Source organism: Macaca thibetana, chromosome 7, assembly GCF_024542745.1.
Source record: "Macaca thibetana thibetana isolate TM-01 chromosome 7, ASM2454274v1, whole genome shotgun sequence".
In the NCBI taxonomy this organism is placed as follows: domain Eukaryota; kingdom Metazoa; phylum Chordata; class Mammalia; order Primates; family Cercopithecidae; genus Macaca; species Macaca thibetana.
Window position 1 is genome coordinate 150,702,013 of NC_065584.1, and position 19,035 is coordinate 150,721,047.

At 47.8% G+C, this 19,035-nt stretch overlaps 1 protein-coding gene across 7 annotated transcripts in view; it reads right to left on the reverse strand.

The window, feature by feature from the left end:
• The window catches only part of MEGF11 (multiple EGF like domains 11), a 379,715-nt gene that overhangs the window by 308,608 nt on the left and 52,072 nt on the right, over positions 1 to 19,035 (reverse strand). The gene's annotated exons all lie outside the window — the stretch shown is intronic.

Here is a 19,035-nt window from a genome sequence, read left to right on the forward strand (position 1 = left end):
CGACTCCCCATAATTTTTAGGCTTCTCTATTGCTTCAGATGTCACTGGAGAAGGGGAGGAATTTAACAGCATAGACCCTCCGGGGAGCAGAAAGAGCGACTCACGGTAAGCTGCCCCTGGGGTCTGGAGTGTGGCCCAGAAGCCTAGAGTTTTTGGAGGAAGAGCGGTTTTTGGAGCTGAGCAGCCAGTGGTGGCTTCTGTCTGTCTGCCCCGGGGCTGGCCAGAGCCTCTGGGTCCTCTCTGGGGTGCCAAGACCTGACGACTTAGAGGAATGCCTTCTCCGCCCCCCAGTCATTGGAATTTGCCTCTGTGGGGAAGGAGCTTGCATCATTCTCTGAGGGCTTAGAGCTCACCCAAGACAGTTTCCAGAAAGGAGACTGCGGGATGGGAAACAGGCCAGCTACACATATTAGGAGATCATCCTCAAGCAAAGGCACCTGACAAATGTCTAGCTATGGGAGCACCCCCGTCTCCATCTCTCGAGCCCCGGGCTGTGACCATCACCGAGTGGTCCTGATCCAGCTAAGTCAATCACCCCTGCTGAGCCTCCACCTGCTCACCCCGTGGACAGGGAATCAAATGCAGAGGCAAATGCCATTTGTGTTAACGACAAAATCTAACTGAGAGACAGTCTATACAGGGTTTCTCTCTGTCCTGTTTGGCCATGAAGACAGACATGATGATCCTCATTTACAAAAGGGGAAACTAGGACTCAGAGAAGTCAAGAAACTTGCCAAGGGTCACAGAACTACTGATGGCTGAGTCAGGTCTTAAACTAGAGGCAGCACCAGCTTTGAAGTGAGTCATATCTACAATTTTGTCTTAGCTCTGCTGCCTACCAGCTGTGTGGCCTCAGGTGCGTTATTTAACCTCTCTGAACCCTAGGTTCCTCTCTTAACAAATGTGTTAATTATGACCTGTTTCTCAAAATGCAAGGAAGGATGAGCTAAGATGAAATATATGAGAGTGATGGTCCATAGAAAGCAGTTAATGTTTGTTCTTTCTTTCCAATTCCAAATCTTAAAACATATTGTTTTGGGATAATTCCAACATGGAGGTTACAAACGACTTACCCGGGGAAAGGGAGGCATTTCTCAAGAGAAATTGGAATCTAGGAACATGCCTGGCCAAGCACTTCTCTGTCTTCAGTGACGCCAGCTCCTTTGTTCCCATCCCTCTCTCTGTGAAAGGACAGAAAGAGCGGGCCTTCCCAGGTACCTGTCACATCCTTCCACACACAGGGGCGCCTGGTTCCCTGTCTGCTGGGGCACCCACCTGCTCTCTGTGGCTCAGAGGCTGAGCCCAGGCCTGCCTCTGAGGGTGGAAATCCTGTCAACAACCCTGAGACTAGCCACAGCTGGAGCTTCGCAACCAGGGACCACCAGAAGGCTGCCCCTCAGACGCCCACCTCTCATTCCAGCAGGAAGGCTCTGGGTGGAGTTGGTGGCATCACGGCAGACATGCAAAGCACGGCCTCTCCCACCTGGGACTCATTTCCCCTCAACCACAACCCTCGGACGGGAGGAGCAATGGAACAGAGAGAAAAATGCCAAAAGATTGGCCAGGGTCGTGGGGCTTGATCTCAACAGCCCAGAGCTCAAGCTTCAGTCCATTTCCACGTGCGATTCCAGCATCCTGAACGAAGAGTCCCACGTGCTTCCTGAGGATACCCCAACTGGCATCATACCTAAGGCTTCCCTATGTCAATGTGAACTCCATGATTTTGATAACTGAGCTGTGGTTATGGAAGAGAATGCCCTTGCTTTTAGGAAATTACACACTGAAATGTTTAAGGGTAAGGGGGCATCTCATCTGCAACTAGGGGCATCAGGCAGTTCAGGTGTACATGCATACACACACTTCCAACCTCGGCACTACTGACGTTTTGGGCTGGATAATTCTGTGCTGGGGGGAGCTGGAGGGCTGTCCTGTGCTCTGTAGGACATCGAGCAGCATCCCTGGCCTCTATGCACTGAATGTAGTAGCACCCCACCATGCCCCATCCTTACCCCCAGGCATTTGAAACAACAGAATTGTTCCAGAGATTGTCAAATGTCTCCTGGGGGACAAAATTGCTTCTTGTTGAGAACCACTGGGGACCTATATATATATATATATGAGAGAGAGAAGGGCAAAGAATATAAATTCTTGGTACTGTTTTTGTCTTTCCTGTAACTTTCCTATAAGTCTGAAATGATTTCCAAGTAAAAATTGTTAAAAAAATAAAATTTTATGAACACGTATGACATGAAAAGAAAGAAAGGAAGAAAAAAAAAAAAAAAAAACCTCGCCAGGTTGCAGGCCCTCTCTATGTCTGCCCCAAGGCCATGACTCCCTTTGCTCACAGGTCAGGGATCCCACAGTGGAGGGCATTTAACTACAGGTCAGACCCTGCTAGACCTTCCCGCACACGTGTTCACGGAAGCCCCATACTGGCTTGGCTCTTGTTTCCCCCCTCTGCAGATGGGGAGTCCAGGGCTCAGAGGGAGAGTCCACCTTGCCTGAGACCCTGCAGCTGGGAGCACCAGTAGATACCAGTACCTGAACCCAGTATGCAGACTCTTGGCCTTCTCCTCCCCTCCACCTACTGGCCCTTGTCTACCCAGTGAGCGCAGACAGCCATCTGGGGTTTTTCCTAGCTGCCATCAAGCACCCCACTGAGCACCAGCTACCAAGCACTGAGTGGACACCCTTGCAGAAAATCGAAAGTGAACCACATGTGCAATTTTTTTTCTTTATCCTCCTTTCCTAAAGGGGGTTGCAGGGCTGGGCAAAGTTGCCTTTCAGATGTCTCCCAGTCAGCAGATTTTGCCTCCTACCTTCGCTTTACAATCTGTGATGATTCTGAGTGGAGCTGGCTAGTTGCCATTTGAAGCAAATTGGTTATCCAGGAAAAAGCAAAAGAAAAAACTTTAAACAAATAATACAAGGAAAGCCATGGGGGAGGAGGGATGGGGAGAGAAGAAAAGTAAATTGCACAAATGCAAATTAGAATTATTTAAAAATTAAAAGTTACTTTAAATTATTTAACCTAATTACTGCCCCGTTCTCCCAGGGAGACAGTCACTTGTGTTCTGTGGAGCATGGAGGATTAAGCCGAAATCTCTGGCACTAGGGAGGGGAGGCCAAGGAATCCAAGCTTCAAACCCCTCAGCGTGCTGGGGTGGGGTGGGGGCTGAGGGGAGGGGGACAGATGCCAGCGGGAAGGGGACGTGTAATAAACACAATTAATGTGGGTATCACACTTCATGCTTTACAGAGCACCTGCTCATTTTCTTTAATCCTCATGACCGCCGGAGGGGCCTGTGTTGTCCTCCCCGTTGCTCACATGGGGAAGCTGAGGTTTAGGACCAAGGTCACACAGGTGATAGTCAGTGAATCCAGGCCCGGAGCCTTGCGACCCTAGGTCCTGCAGGAGCCCTCTCAGCTCTTCTGGGTTAATCCCCAGGAAGGACAATGAAAGGGGGCACAGGAGAGGGCACCGCTGGAGTCTCATCCTGCCTCTGCTGCTTCCCTGCTGAGTGATCTTGGGAAAGAAACCTCATCTCTCTAAGCCTCAGTTTCCTCATGGAAAAGATGGAGATGGTATTCCCACAGATCTGTTGAGAGGCTTGAGTGGGACAAGATATCTAAAGTCCCGGGCACTTAGTAGTTGCTCAAATAATAGGGCCTTTGAGTTCCAATGAGCAACGGGGAAAGATGAGGGGCATTAAATCTCTACTCGAAAGCAATTGTATTCTTCTCAGGAGGCTGAAATGAGAGGATCACTTGAGCCCAGGAGTCAAGGCTGCAGTGAGCTATGATTGCACCGCTGCACTCCAGCCTGGGTGATAGAGCTAGACCTTGTCTCCAAAAAATAAACTGTATAAAGCCCAGTGACCTGTTAAGCCAGTAGTTCTCAAATGGGCTGCACACTGGAATCATCAGGACACTCTCAGAACTCCTGAAGTTCATATGGGCCCCCAGAGCAATCAAACCTGAATCTCAGCATGTCTAAGATCTCTGGGTGATTCCATCGTGCAGCCACAGTTAAGGACTTCTGCGCTAATCTGTCTCCATTAGTATATAACACAGTGGCAGGGATTATTCTGCAGTTGGAAGGATTTAGGGTAGACACCAAATGGGGCTTTTCTTTTCTTTAAATTGTTTTGTAGAGGTGGGGGTCTTGCTATGTTGCCCAGGCTGGTCTCAAACTCCTGGCCTCAAGCGATCCTCCCGCCTCAGCCTCCTGAGTCACTAGGACCACAGGTGTGAGCTTTTCTAGAAGCCAGGTCCAAGGGAAGATGTAGAGTGTCTATGGGGATTGGTAAGGGCAGAACTGAGCCCTTTGTGACCAAGGAAGGAAATAGGAGGAGGGGGCAGAGGCCTTCCAGAGTCCTCCCCAGACACACTTGAGACTAAACCAAGCAAGGTCCCTGGGAGGTAGAAAGGGAAAGGAGTGGAGGAAAAGGGTTTGTGGGTGGCCAAGAGATAGCACCCCTCAAAATGCCTGACCTGTCTGAGATCCTTGCCTACCTGAGACCTCCAGAGGTGACCTGATAGCCTTCACCCCACTGTGAATCTCGGGACATACGTGCCCTCCCTGGCACCTCCATTCACCCTCCCACAGCACACTAAGATTCACAATATACTCCATGCTGTGTCAGGCCCTGGGCACTACCCAGGGCTTCAATTTCCTTTTTATTAGTCCAGGAAGGGTCTAATTTGCATGTCATTTGCATAAATTTGCTTCTTTCAATTCAAAAAAGACCCCAACTCCAAGCAGGTGAGATAAAATAAATTGGCTTATTTATTGTCCCTCCTGCTGCAATTGTATTCCAACCTAACATCAGGCTTCACGGAGTGTTCACAGGGGAGACTTTATTATAACACTGCAGCCTGGAGAGAAACTGCTGGAGGTGAGGACACAGCCCAGCTGGACTTCCAGGGATGGAAGAAAAGCAAGTTTCTCCCCCCAAATCAGGCCAGACTTAAGATGGAGGGCCGCCTCTGAAGAAGGAACAGAGTAGATTCACTATTTTAACTATATCCTTCCCCCTGCCAAAATAAATAGAGTAAAAACCCTACTTTGCTATCCCATCCTGCAGCGGGGACCACAGTGAAGTCTGAGCCCGGGCTGGAGGGAAGGTCGCTCTCCGGGCTGGAGGGAATGTGTTAATTGATTATTGACACATTCTCAAGGCCAAAGCACAAAGGATTCGGCTGACTTTTAAGGTCCCTCCTGACTAAGCTTCTATACAGAGGTTTCAATGGATGCTCTGCATCACATAGTTGAGTGGAAAAATCCATTATCTTAACAGCTGGCACCAGGATGTCTCTGGGGGAAGAAAGCCTTTGATATATTGTCTGTGGGACCTGGACCCTGAGGGTCGGGGTTGGGGGGGTGTTAAGTCTGGCAACCGTAGACGGAGCAGCACTGAGGCAGTGCCAATGCAGGGCACTCATCTGTTTTCCTCCTGAGGGGAGAAGAAGGCAAGACCGGGTGGGGCACAGGAGCGATGAGGGGTGACCAGTGAGAGTACCTGGTATCACAGTGGCCTCAGGGCAAGCCATCAACCCGGTTCAGATGCCCCCTTGAGGAGGGCATGGGAATGACAGTCTTCTCTTGATTTTAAAGGCCTGGGGGACCCCAGTGGATGCCTGGGTTATAATCTTAATAAAAAGACCTCCTAGGCCAGGCCCCGTGGCTCACGCCTATAATCCCAGCACTTTGGGAGGCCGAGGCGAGTGGATCACAAGGTCAAGAGATCGAGACCATCCTGGCCAACATGGTGAAACCCCATCTCTACTAAAAATACAAAAAAAAAAAAAATTAGCTGGGCGTGGTAGCACGCACCTGTAATCCCAGCTACTCAGGAGGCTGAGACAGGAGAATTGCTGGAACCCAGGAAGCGGAGGCTGCAGTGAGCCAAGATCGCACCACTGCACTCCAACCTGGGCAACACAGCAAGACTCCGTCTCAAAAATAAATTAAAAAAAAATAAAAAGACCTACTAAATAAATGGTAGTTCAACAAATATCGAGGGCTTACTCTGAACAAGGCATTATACTGAAATCTTCATAATGGCCGGGCACAGTGGCTCACACCTGTAATCTCAGCACTCTGAAAGGCTGAGGCGGGGAGATCACTTGAGGCCAGGAATTGGAGACCAGCCTGGCCAACATGGTGACACTCCTTCTCTACTAAAAATACAAAAAATTAGCCAAGTGTGATGTTGTGCACCTGTAATCCCAGCTACTTGGGAGCCTGAGGCACGAGAATCCTTTGAACTGAGGAGGTGGACGTTGCAGTGAGCCAAGATCGTGCCACTGCACTCCAGCCTGGGTGACAGAGCAAGACTCCATCTCAAAAATAAAGTAAAATGAAATAAAATCTTCATAATGAGCCTAGGATATAGGTTTTATAATTACCCCGATTTACCGATGAGAAAAACTGAGGTTCAGAAAGGCTACATAATTTGCCCAAGGTCACAGAACTAGAAGGTAACAGAGCTGGGATTTGGCCCTTAACCACCACTATATACAATACTAGGCAGGCCTCTCAGCCATCCCATAAAGGGAGGAAGAGCAACGTTATTGGAGATGAAGAGCCAGCATTTCTGTGACTCTGATTCACCTATAATCATCAGCTAACAGGTAGGATCTTCTGATTCCTGGTGTGGGGCCCTTTGCATTATATCATTTTGCCTCCTTAAATGTCACCAACATCAAATGGTTCTATAATTTGGTACTAGCTATTCACTGGCAAAATGGCACCTGGCAGCGGAGTGATGGAGAGGAATGGGGCAGCACCAAGGCAGCACCAAAGACATTTCCAAACATCCCAATCTTCCCTACATTGGGAAATATTCACTGGAGTAAACCAAACAATCCCTGGATCAATATAAATCCTTAAATCCATTTCTGTTCTCAGATTAGTACCATGTGTTAACAAACTGTCAGTATACAAAGGCAGAACCCATGCTACATATACCATTTTAACATTTCGTGAAGACTCCTAGGTACTTCTAGTTATGGAAAAAATCCTGTTCTTTGACTCCAAACCCATTATGAGTCTACAGGTTGTGCTCACATCCTCCCTCTAGATGTCTGGGCTCAGACTGAAGCAGATTCATTTGTGTTCCTATAGCTGCATGGTGACTGCCTGGACCCTTTCAAAAGCTTTCCACTTCATTCATTGATTCATGCAACAGAAATCTGTTCAGCACCTACTAAGTGCCAGACGTTGTGTTAAGCACCAGAGGTACAACATTAAGTAAAGTAGGTGCGGACCCTAAACTCCTGGTGCTTATAGTCCTCTAGGAGAGCAATATAATAGAATAATTAGATAAGTATATAAGTACTAACTATAATACATTTACAGTTAACTCATGAACTTCAAGGGTCCAATTACCCACAGATTTTTTTCCGACCAAACATAGATCAAAAATACAGTATTTGTGGGATGTGAAATGAAGGACATGGAAGGCTGACTTTGTATACGTGGGTTCCACAGGTTCAATTGCAGAACTTGAGTATGTGTGGAATTTGGTATACGAGGGAGTCTGGAACAGTATATGCCCCACATATACCAAGGGAAGGCTGTATATTAGTTTGCTCAGCAACTATTATAAATATTATATATTATATGATATGTAATATTATGTAATATATAATATATTACATTATTCTGTTATAAATATATTGCTCTCCTGGAGGACTGTAAGCTCCATGAGTTTAGGGTCTGCACCTACTTTGCTTAATGGAATAAATACCGCAGAATGAGTAGCTTAAACAGAAATTTATTTCCTCAGTGTGAAGATTCTTTAAAGAACTAAAAGTAGATCTACCATTTGATCCAGCAATCCCACTACTAGTTATCTGTCCAGAGGAAAAGAAGCATTATACAAAAAAAGATACTTGCACACGCATATTTATAGCAGTACAATTTGCAATTGCAAAAATATGGAACCAGCTCAAATGTCCATCAATCAATGAGTGGATAAAGAAAATGTGGTATATATACCATGGAATACTACTCAGCCACAAAAAGGAATGAAATAATGGCATTTGCAGCAACCTGGATGGAAGTGGAGACCATTATTCTAAGGGAAGTAACTCAGGAATGGAAAACCCAACATCATATGTTCTCACTCATAAGTGGGAGCTAAGCTATGAGAACGCAAAGGCATAAGAATGATACAATGGGCCGGGCAAGGTGGCTCACGCCTGTAATCCCAGCACTTTGGAGGCCGGGGCTGGTGGATCACCTGAGGTCAGGAGTTCGAGAACAGCCTGGCCAACATGGTAAAACCCCATCTCTACTAAAAATACAAAATTATCCGGGTGTGGTGGCACATGCACGTACTCTCAGATACTCAAGAGGCTGAGACAGAAGAATCGCTTGAACCCGGGAGGCGGAGGCTGCAGTAAGCCAAGATTGCACCACTGCACTCCAGCCTGGGTGACAGAGCAAGACTCTGTCTCAAAAAACAAACAAACAAACAAACAAACAAAAAGAATGATACAACAGACTTTGGGGACTCAGGGAAGAAGGGTGGGGGAAGGGATAAAAGACTACACATCGGGTACAGTGTACACTGCTTGGATGAGGGGTACACCAAAATCTCAGAAATCACCACTAAAGAACTTACTCATGTAACTAAACATGACTTGTTCCCCCAAAAACCTATTGAAATAAAAAATAATTAACATAAACATTAAAAATCAACGTAGTTTCTAAAAAACAAACAAACAAACAAACATAATGCAAAGCCAAGTTTTGAACCACGTTTGTGCATTTGGGCTTATCCTACTTGCTGCTCTTGACAACCCTGTTAAGCCTGGGTTAGCAGGCTAGATTGTAAGTGGCACATGGTCTAGTTATGTCCCTTGTCCTTTAAAAAAAAAAGAAAAGAAAGAAATGTATTTCCTCACAGTCCTGGAGGCTAGAAGTCCAAGATCAGGGTGCCTATGGGACTGGTTTCATTCTGAGGCCTCTCTCCTTGGCTTGTAGATCCCATCTTCTCCGTATGCCTGAGCCTTAATCTCTTCTTAGGACAATGCCAGTCATATTGGAATTAGGGCCCACCCATATGAACTAATCTTACACTACTTACCTTTCTAAAGGCCTTATCTCCAAATATAGTCACATTCTGAGGGATTGGGGGTTAGGACTTCAACATCTGAATTTTTGAGAGACACCATCAGTCCACAACAACATTGTAAGACATAAAAGTTCAGGGATATGTAATAGTAAGAGCAGATAACAAAGACTCTGGGGGGTCACTGAAGGTCTCCCTAAGGATGTCACATTTGGGTTGTGTCCTAGCCTGGGTTCCCCCACAAGCAAACCTAAGACAAAGGCATGTGTGCAGGTTGTTTATTTGGGAAGTGATCCCACAGGGCAAGAGAGAGGTTCAGGAGGGGAGAAACAGAGAATGAGAGAGAGCAAATACAGCTCTAGGCCAGCGCTGTAGGCAACTGGGCTCCATCTTACTCAGGCTCCTAAGGAGGGTTCCGGAAGGTCCATCCCAGAAATGAGACGGGGAAGCATTTATCCATTACTGCTGTCCCCACTGGCTAAGGACAGCCACACTGCTGGTGTTAACCCCTGAGCTTCTACACTAGCATGTGGGTTCCCTCAGAGGTCTCTCACCTGTGTCAGAAAAGCCCCCGGACTGGAAGCAAGAGGTATGTGGAATGGGCTGCAGTGGGGCCCTATCAGGTTGCATCTGTGCAAAGCTGGTCAAAGCCTATGTGGGACTGGTCACCACAGCAGAGGCTGGAGTAAGATGTAGCGGGGAGAGGATGTGAAGTGAGACTCAAGCCGTGTCCATACAAGCTGTGAACTGCAGGATGAGTAGGAGTTAACCAGAGCAAGGTAAGTGGCGGGAAGAGCTTTCCAAGCTGAGGGAGCAGTGTGTGCAAAGGCCCTGAGGCAGGAGGGCACACAGAGCACTCAGAGCACTAAACGAAGGCCAGTATGGCTGGAACGGGGGGAGAACAAGTGCTGGGAGATGAGGCTAGGAAGGCAGGCAGGTGGTACATGGTGCAGACCCATATTCAGGATTTCGGGTCGGGCACAGTGGCTCACACCTGTAATCCCAGCATTTCAGGAGGCTGAGGCAAGTGGATCACCTGAGGTCAGGAGTTTGAGTCCAGCCTGGTCAACATGCAGAAACCCCATCTCTACTAAAGATACAAAAATTAGCTGGGCGTGGTGGCAGGTGCCTGTAGTCCCAGCTACTTGAGAGGCTGAGGCAGGAGAATCACTTGAACCCAGGAGGTAGAGGTTGCAGCGAGCTGAGATTATGCCACTACATTCCAACCTGGCAACAGACAGACTCTGTCAGAGAAAAAAAAAGGCGGAGGTGGAGGGGGTCGGGATTTGGGACATTATCCTAAGTGTGATGAGAGCTACTGAAAGTTTTAAGCAGGGGTAGGAAGAGATCTGTAGCAGATTTCTGTTTAGAAAAGTCACTCTACCTATTTGGATGCAGACAGGTTTAGAGTGGGTAGAACGGTTTTTTCGTGATTTCTCTGAAGTGTGGCATTCCCTCCATCTACTTTCAACCAGGAATTAAGGTGTCTAAGACCAGAAACTACTCCCTGTGGCAACCGTAGATGTATCTTGGCTCAAAGTGGTTTCCTGGAAAGGAAACGGTTAAGGGGCAATGTGTGGGGATCCTGGGAAAGAAACATGACTGGTCAAATCCCCTAGTAAATACGCTGAAGACAGATGACAGACCTCTAAAAATAAACCAATGGTGTTTGCTAACAGTAAGCCCTTATCTGTGGAATGCTTTAAGCAGATGTACCTCGTTTATATGAGTGTCTAGGATTGCTTATGGTAAATAAATATGGAAATCTACACATTTACGGAGCATGGATCCCTTTTGTCACATAAGCTATGTAACTATCTGAGTATACACTGGAGATTTTTCAAAACTGAAATAGCTCTCTTCTGTGTAAGTAATGGAGCCACATACGGTTCTTAGACACTTCATGTGTAAATCTGGGCAGAGTAAGTTCTGATGCGAGGAAAAAAGGCTTGGTGAGATGTGTAGTGGTCCCAGACCTCTGTCTGTCTCATTTGTGCTTCCTAATTACTTATATCCTTGAAATTATTAGTAAATCTTAATACTGGGCAAGATCTCTGATTCATGAGAGTCTGATGCGATAATCCGAGGCTCTGTGATGTCTCGGTAGGACACTATATTCACTCTCATCTCCAGGTTCATTTTCCCTGCCTTTGGGGCCACTGCTCTCATGGAGCTGATGTTTTTTGTTGTTTTTGGTTTTTGATTTTTTGAGAGGGAGTCTCACTCTGACACCCAGGCTGGAGTGCAGTGGCGCGCTCTCAACTCACTACAACCTCCGCCTCCCGGGTTCAAGCCATTCTCCTGCCTCAGTCTCCTGAGTAGCTGGGACTACAGGCGCCCGCCACCACACCCAGCTAATTTTTTGTATTTTTAGTAGAGATGGGGTTTCACCATGTTGGCCAGGCTGGTCTCAATCTCCTGACCTCGTGATCCACCCATCTCGGCCTCCCAAAGTGCTGGGATTACAGGCGTGAGCCACTGTACCTAGCCTGATGTTTTTAGGTTCCAACTACATCTATACAGCCTCCAAAATGTCTTTGTCCTTTACTGTGTCCCAACGGGTAGCTTACACCCTAGCAGGAGTTCAGCATTTCTTCCAATAAGGACCTCTTTAACGAACTCTCCTGAGCCACGCCCCCTTAACAAGGCCTCCAGGTTTCAAGGAATTTTGTCCACAGAACAAGTTACATTTATCAAGAAATAATTGAAAGCTGGACACGGTAGTGCATGCCTGTAATCCCAGTTACTTGGAAGGCTGAGGCAGGAGAATCGCTAGAGCTCAGGAGTTCAAGACCAGCCTGGGCACTTACAGTGAGACCCCATCTCAATAAATACATAAATAAAGAGTTGAAGTAGTTTTTCCAGCTTTTATCAAAGGCATTCATAACTATTACTCAAGAGCTCTGACCAGCGTGAAGACTACCTACCAAGTGAACTTGACAGTCTCAAACAAAAGCAGAGAAAAATGGTCCCTTAACATAGATAAACGTTCAACAGTGGCAGGGAGATTCTTTTGGAAATTCTGGGTACACTTCTTAAAGGGACCCTGGGTTGGAAACCACTGCTATGTATCTGTTTCTTTATACTCAGGCACTTCATCCCTCATCTACCATTTCTCTGATCGTGAACAAACCTCTTCAGTTTCCCCCATAGCTGGTTTGTTACCACCTTGGTACTTCACCACCCATGTGATCTCAACATCATCAGCAAGCCTGAAGCTCATTCATCGAAGTCACTTTCTTTTTTTTTTTTTTTTTTTTTTTTTGAGACAGAGTCTCACTCTGTCGCCCAGGTTGAAGTGCAGAGGCGCAATCTTGGCTCACTGTGTCCTCTGTCTCCTGGGTTCAAGTGATTCTCCTGCCTCCACCTCCCTAGTAGCTGGGACTACAGGCGTGCGCCACCACACCCAGCTAATTCTTCTGTGTTTTTAACACAGATGGGGTTTCATCATGTTGCCCGGGCTTGTCTCAAACTCCTGACTTCAAATGATCCACTCACCTCACCTCCCAAAGTGCTGGATTACTGGTATGAGCCACCGCGCCCGGCCTCCTTTTGTTTTAATAGACTGTGTCTCACAGTGTGGCCCAGGCTGCTCTCAAACTCCTTGGCTCAAGCCATCCGCCTGCCGTGGCCTTCCAAAGTGCTGGGATTACAGGCATGAGCCACCATGCCAAGCCTGAATGCTGACTTTCAAATTATGTGTAAAAAAGTTAAATAATCATCTCTGGAGTAAGCCACTGGGTGTGACTCTGAATTCACCCAGAGGCCCTTTCTCTCCATCTGGAGGTCCTCCTAATTGCACTGGGGCCCCACAACCTCTGCCTGGCCTGGCTCAGCCCCCCACCTTGATAGCAGGTGTTCTCCAAAGGGGCAAAGGGGTCTGTGGCATGCAAGGGGAAAAACACAAATCTTCTGTTTGAATTATTTTCTCTAAATGGAGAAAAATAATTTTATTAAATATTTAGTGTTCATTGATAAGTAGTACATATATACTTTATTCATAAATTGACATATGTTGGAGTAGAGTTCAAAACTACTTTTATAAAGAGCAGTGGATAATCCAAAAAATGTAGATGCTATTGCTGAAAATCTTCTCCCTATCCCCTACTCTCCTCTCCTCCCAGTCCTAGTGCCCTGGGTGTTTTTCTAGCCTCCATGTCTGTCAAGTCTCCACTCTGCTGCTATTTGCTGTCAGTCTCTGGCTTGCTGTCCTGCCTTGATATTTCAAAGACTCCAGTATACTCACTGGCCATCAATTGGGCCAGGACCCTGTTCCCCAAGCCAGCCCAGAGGCTTCCACAGCCAGAACTGGTTCCTGGGCCCACAGCCAAGACCAAAGCCCCAGGTCTCTACTTATGTGAGTAATTGTGAGTTAAGACACACCAACACTACCAAAAAAATTTAAAATTCTCTGGGCATAGTGGTGTGTGCCTGTGGTCCCAGTTACTCGGGAGGCTGAGGCAGGAGGATTGCTTTGACCCAGGAAGTGAAGGCTGCAGTGAGCTATGATTGTACCACTGCACTTCAGCCTGGGCAACAGAATCAGACTCTATCTGAAAAACAAAAAACAAACAAACAAAAAAAGATACACTAACAATGTAAAAAAAGTCCCATGAAATATTATATAATATAGTCCAACCTAGAAATAATCTAAATATCTACCAGTAGGGGTTTGGCAAAAAAAATAAAATAAAATAAAACATGGTATATCTACAAGATGATCTATCAGCAGCCAATTACAACCTTCTAATAACATTAGGAAATTCTCAAGCTATAAGATGAAATGCAAAAGCGGACCTATATACAAATCTACGGTATAATCTCAGCTATGAATACATCAATATGCACAGAAAAAAAAAAAAGCCTGGAAGGAAACATACCAAAATGTTGTCAGAAGCTTTCTTTGCCTCCTTCAATGGTTCAGCAGTTCTCCAGTGAGGCTCCTTATGTGTGTGACACTGAGCTAGGCCCTGCTTTACGGAATCACAGCTGATTTTGGTTTTCTACTTTATATGTTTCTGGCTTTTTGTAGTTTTCTGTAAAGAACAAGTTTTACTTTTACATTTACACAATAAAACAGAACCAAACAGTGGTTTTCTTTTTTTTTTTTTTTTTTTTTTGAGATGGAGTCTGGCTCTGTCGCCCAGGCTGGAGTGCAGTGGCCGGATCTCAGCTCACTGCAAGCTCCGCCTCCCGGGTTTACGCCATTCTCCTGCCTCAGCCTCCCGAGTAGCTGGGACTACAGGCGCCCGCCACCTCGCCCGGCTAGTTTTTTTTTTTGTATTTTTTAGTAGAGACGGGGTTTCACCGTGTTCGCCAGGATGGTCTCGATCTCCTGACCTCGTGATCCACCCGCCTCGGCCTCCCAAAGTGCTGGGATTACAGGCTTGAGCCACCGCGCCCGGCCCAAACAGTGGTTTTCTTATGAGAGCTTGTACTGTAAACCCAAAGACTGTTTTGAAATCTGAATTGTATGTATTGATTCCTGCTTGCTTACATTTTTTAACTCCTTGTAAGGATCTCTAGGGGATAATCAGGTATGGTTTCTTCTAGAGAAATGATGATGCTTCTCCTAGGTAGTTAATTTCTCTAGTAACTCAGGGGTCTTACCTCATCATTAGTTACCCTCCCCCTCCCCCCCCCTTAGTTCCAGGGAGGTGACATGAATGACAGAGCCTAGGCTACCCAGCAAGGAGGCTGTGACAACAGCAGCCACCTCCATCTCCACTGGAAGAGTAAAAAGAGATTATGCAGGCCGGGCGCAGTGGCTCATGCCTGTAATCCCAGCACTTTGGGAGGACGAGATGGGCGGATCACGAGGTCAGGAGATCGAGACCATCCCGGCTAACACAGTGAAACCCCGTCTCTACTAAAAATATAAAAAAATTAGCCGGGCGTGGTGGCCAGCGCCTGTAGTCCCAGCTACTCGGGAGGCTGAGGCAGGAGAATGGCGTGAACCCGGGAAGCGGAGCTTGCAGTGAGCTGAGATCAAGCCACTGCACTCCAGCCTGGGTGACAGAGTGAGACTCCGTCTCAAAAAAAAAAAAAAAAAAAAAAAAAAGAGAAAGATTATGCTTCTACATGAAGGAGTGAAGTTAGACCTAAGGCGGAACTTTCCTATCAGCATGGTTGTTAAACCTTGAAGTGGGGCAAAGTGGATGCAGAAGTGGGCTGGGTAAGGGCAAGCCCACTCTGAGGTAGGGGTTGGTGAATTGCCTCTGAGGCTCCCTCCAGCTCTAAGAGCCCAGCATGCTTCATGGAGTCTTGGGTGAGGTCAGGTTGTCCCTAGAGATTATTGCCACTGAGATCCAAAGCACCCCTCAGCCCTCCCCACTGCCAAACAGAAGTATTCAGACACAAGCCCAAGGCCAGATGGCTGGGCTGCCCCTGCATGTACACTCATTCAAAAGGTAGGGTGATGGGTAGAGTCAGGACCACACGGCCTCCATGTGACTCAGGATCATAAGGAAAGGGTCTCCAAAGGACCAGCCCTGTGTGTGATGACACGCCAAGACCAGAAGCCCTCACCGCTTGGGTCATTAGGTCCTGTAACTCCGCAGACCCCAGTGAGGACCACACTTCTTCCTCATCCCACCCCAAGTCCAGCTCACCCGTCCCTCTCACCCCCTTCTTCCTCCAGGCCTCAGCCTCAGGAGCACAGCCCCTCCTGCACTGTTATCTTTCCCTGCTCCTTCCTCCTTCTGCTGAATGTGGTGCTGAAGAGGCTGTTCCGAGGCTGCAGAGGAAGCCCCCACCCACAGTTGCTCTTAGAAGGTTGTGGGGATAGGGAGGGATTGACACAGGGTAGGAGACGCCAGGGAAATAAAAGGGAAGGATGAGGCACACGGCACCCAGGGTGCTGAGGCCAAGTAGCGCTGGACAGGGGTGATGCTCACAGGATGAAGGGGTGATGGAGGAGCTGTGAAACCACAGCTAGAAAGGAAAGTGTAACAAAGGAACCACTGCCGCTCCGCAATGATGCCACCTCTCCCTGCCGACAGCCTGACATGTGGCCTGCAGTTAAAAACCTGCCTCCAGGCCGGGTGCGGTGGCTCATGCCTGTAATATCAGCACTTTGGGAGGCCGAGGCAGGCGGATCACAAAATCAGGAGTTTGAGACCAGCCTGGCCAATATGGTGAAACCCTGTCTCACTAAAAATTAAAAAAAAAAAAAAAATTTACCAGGTATGTTGGCGTGTGCCTGCAGTCCCAGCTACTCGGGAGACTGAGGCAGAAGAATCACTTGAACCCAGGAGGCGCAGGTTGCAGTGAGCCGAGATTGCACCACTGCACTCCAGTCTGATGACAGAGCAAGACTCCGTCTCAAAAAAAAACAAAAGAAACCAAAACAAAAAAACCTGCCTCCAGACCTAGCTCTTGATCTCCATGGGGTGGCGTGGCTTTCTCCAGTGTCCCAGGAGAGCAGAATTCTAGGAAAGAGGAATGGCAGATGGGGGCTGAAGCCATGGTAAGTGCTGAGACTCCCAGTGTACACACATGCATGCACACACACACACAAGTGATACACACACATACTCATCATACATGCATGCACCAATACCTTACCTGTGCGCACCCACCATATATGTAGACAAACATGTGCCTACACAACCCCAAATGCGTACATACACCACATGCGCAGCCACCAGCCATTAGAGTAATCAATGCCCAGTGCCTGCTTGGCAGCCCATTTGGACACCTGTGTTTTCACAATTAAATATGTAATGGCAGTAGAGAGCAATCACACCCGTGGTGAGCGGGCATGACGGCCGTCCATGCTAAGGTTGGGCTCCGTTCTCCTTGGTAACAGCCACTCAGGTGGAATGAGGAGTGGGCGGCACTCCAGTCCCTCCGGAGGGAAGGAACACGCTGCAGCTGGCCTGGCAGTCTGCTCTTCAGGCTCCGCCACCCCTAGGGGCAGCCCTGGCCCCAGCACACCTGCCTCTGGCCCCCCCAACATCCTGCTCACCCCTCTTTCCCTCAGTGTCTCTGAGCAACAGCACCCTGATCCCCAACCGTCCAACCAACACAGAATGTCGAGGAAGTCCTTCCCTTTCTGGGCTGGATTTCCTTCAGGACTGGTCGGTTTATTTCAGGACTGCCAGGCAGGACTCTTCTCCCCTCTCCAGAAGCTCTGGCCCCCACAGGCAGGTAAGTAGCCTCTCAGAGAGCAATGGTCTGACCCATTTGGCACCGAGGCAGCATATAGAAAGCAGATATGAACCACATCAGGAAAAGACGCCACTTCTTTCAGCTGTGCTGACCTGGTCTTTCCACCCTCCGGGGCCTGAAGGAACTGGCTAGAGGCATCTGGCTGTAAGACGGGTGCTATTCTTCCACCCCCAGCCTACACCCTCTCTTGGCTACAGAAAGTCCTGCACAGAACAGCTACCTCATCCTCAGTTCACCGTCCAAGGTGAGGAGCTTCCAGAACCTGGACTCACAAATGTCAGCCCCAGAACTCACATACCTCAGCCCCCTGCCCCTGTGCCCATCCCAGCAATCCCAAAGCACCTTCTGCCATGCCAGCTGCCTGAGCCTGCGCACTCAGCCACCCAAAAAGTGGGGTAGGAGCTGAGACCTTCATGGAGATCGGAGAGCATCGGGCCACTGATTCCGAGAGCCCGCTTCACATGCAGGCCACCGTGTGGTATTCACAGGCATGATAAATCCTTCGCAGCGGAAGGGAAAAGTCACTTTGAATTGCACCCACCCTTCTGGCTTCTCAAGAAACAGCACGAGTCAATTCTTGTTCTTTCATTTGGAACTGGCAACTGAGGTCGTCTTGTCAGACTCTGGGGTCCCAGAGCAGGAGTTGGTATACAAGGCCTAAGTTGTCCTAAATCTAAACTCTGAGTATGTGAGGGTGACCTCTCAGACCCTCTCCTGCACCACAGCTTACCTGCTTACAAGAAAGATAGGATCCCAAGGAGAACTCTGACCAGAGGGCCCCAGAGAGAAACTGAGTCAGAGAGTCCCAGTTTTGACCCCCTAAGCACCTCTGCTCCTTTCTACCCTCTCCACCAAAATTAGCCAAAATAAAACTCTTCAAAGGTCAGAAACCAACCCAGGTTAAATAAGACAAAGAGACCAAACAACCAATGCAATAATGAATGGCTATAAGAGACATTTGGGGGACAATAGAGAAAAATTTAATATGGGTTAGATATTAGAAGATATTTTTTCAGTTGCAATAATATTCTTGTGATTATGTATGAAAATGTGGGGATTTTTGGAGATGTATGTTGACATAGGAGTGAACATCTTGATATAATTTATTTTAAAATGTTTCTGTGGGCCAAGTGTGGTGGTTCATGCCTGTAATCCCAGCACTTTGAGAGGCCAAGGTGGGAGGATCACTTGACCCCAGGAGTTCGAGACTAGCCTGGGCAACACAGTAAGATCTCATCTCTATTAAAGGGGGGTGGGAAAAAAAAGGTTCTACAAAAAAGATAATAGTCAGATGCTGTGGCTCACACCTGTAATTCCAGCACTTTGGGAGGCTTGAGGCAGGCTGATCGCTTGAGCCCAGGAGTTTGAAACCAAACTGGGCAACATGGTGAAAACCTGTCTCTACAAAAAGCACAAAAATTAGCCACATGTGGGGGCACACACCTGTAACCCCAGCTACTCAGAAGGCTGAGGTGGGAGGATCACTTGAGCCCAGGGTGGGACAGAGGTTGCAGAGGGCTGAGACTGTGCCATTGCACTCCGGCCTGGATGACAGACCAAGACCCTGTCTCAAAAAAAAAAAAAGAAGAAGAAAAAGAAAAAAAGAAGAAGCAGTTATAAACAATGTTTCCAGGCCTCGTGATACCAGTAGCACACCTAGATTTTAGCTGCTGAGTGACCTGTGGTAGAAAAGGCACGTGTGCTGAAATCAGGAAGCCTGGGTTCAAGGCCAGTCCAGCCCCGCCTGCCTGCCTGAACCTACTCTCTCTGAGCCTCAGGT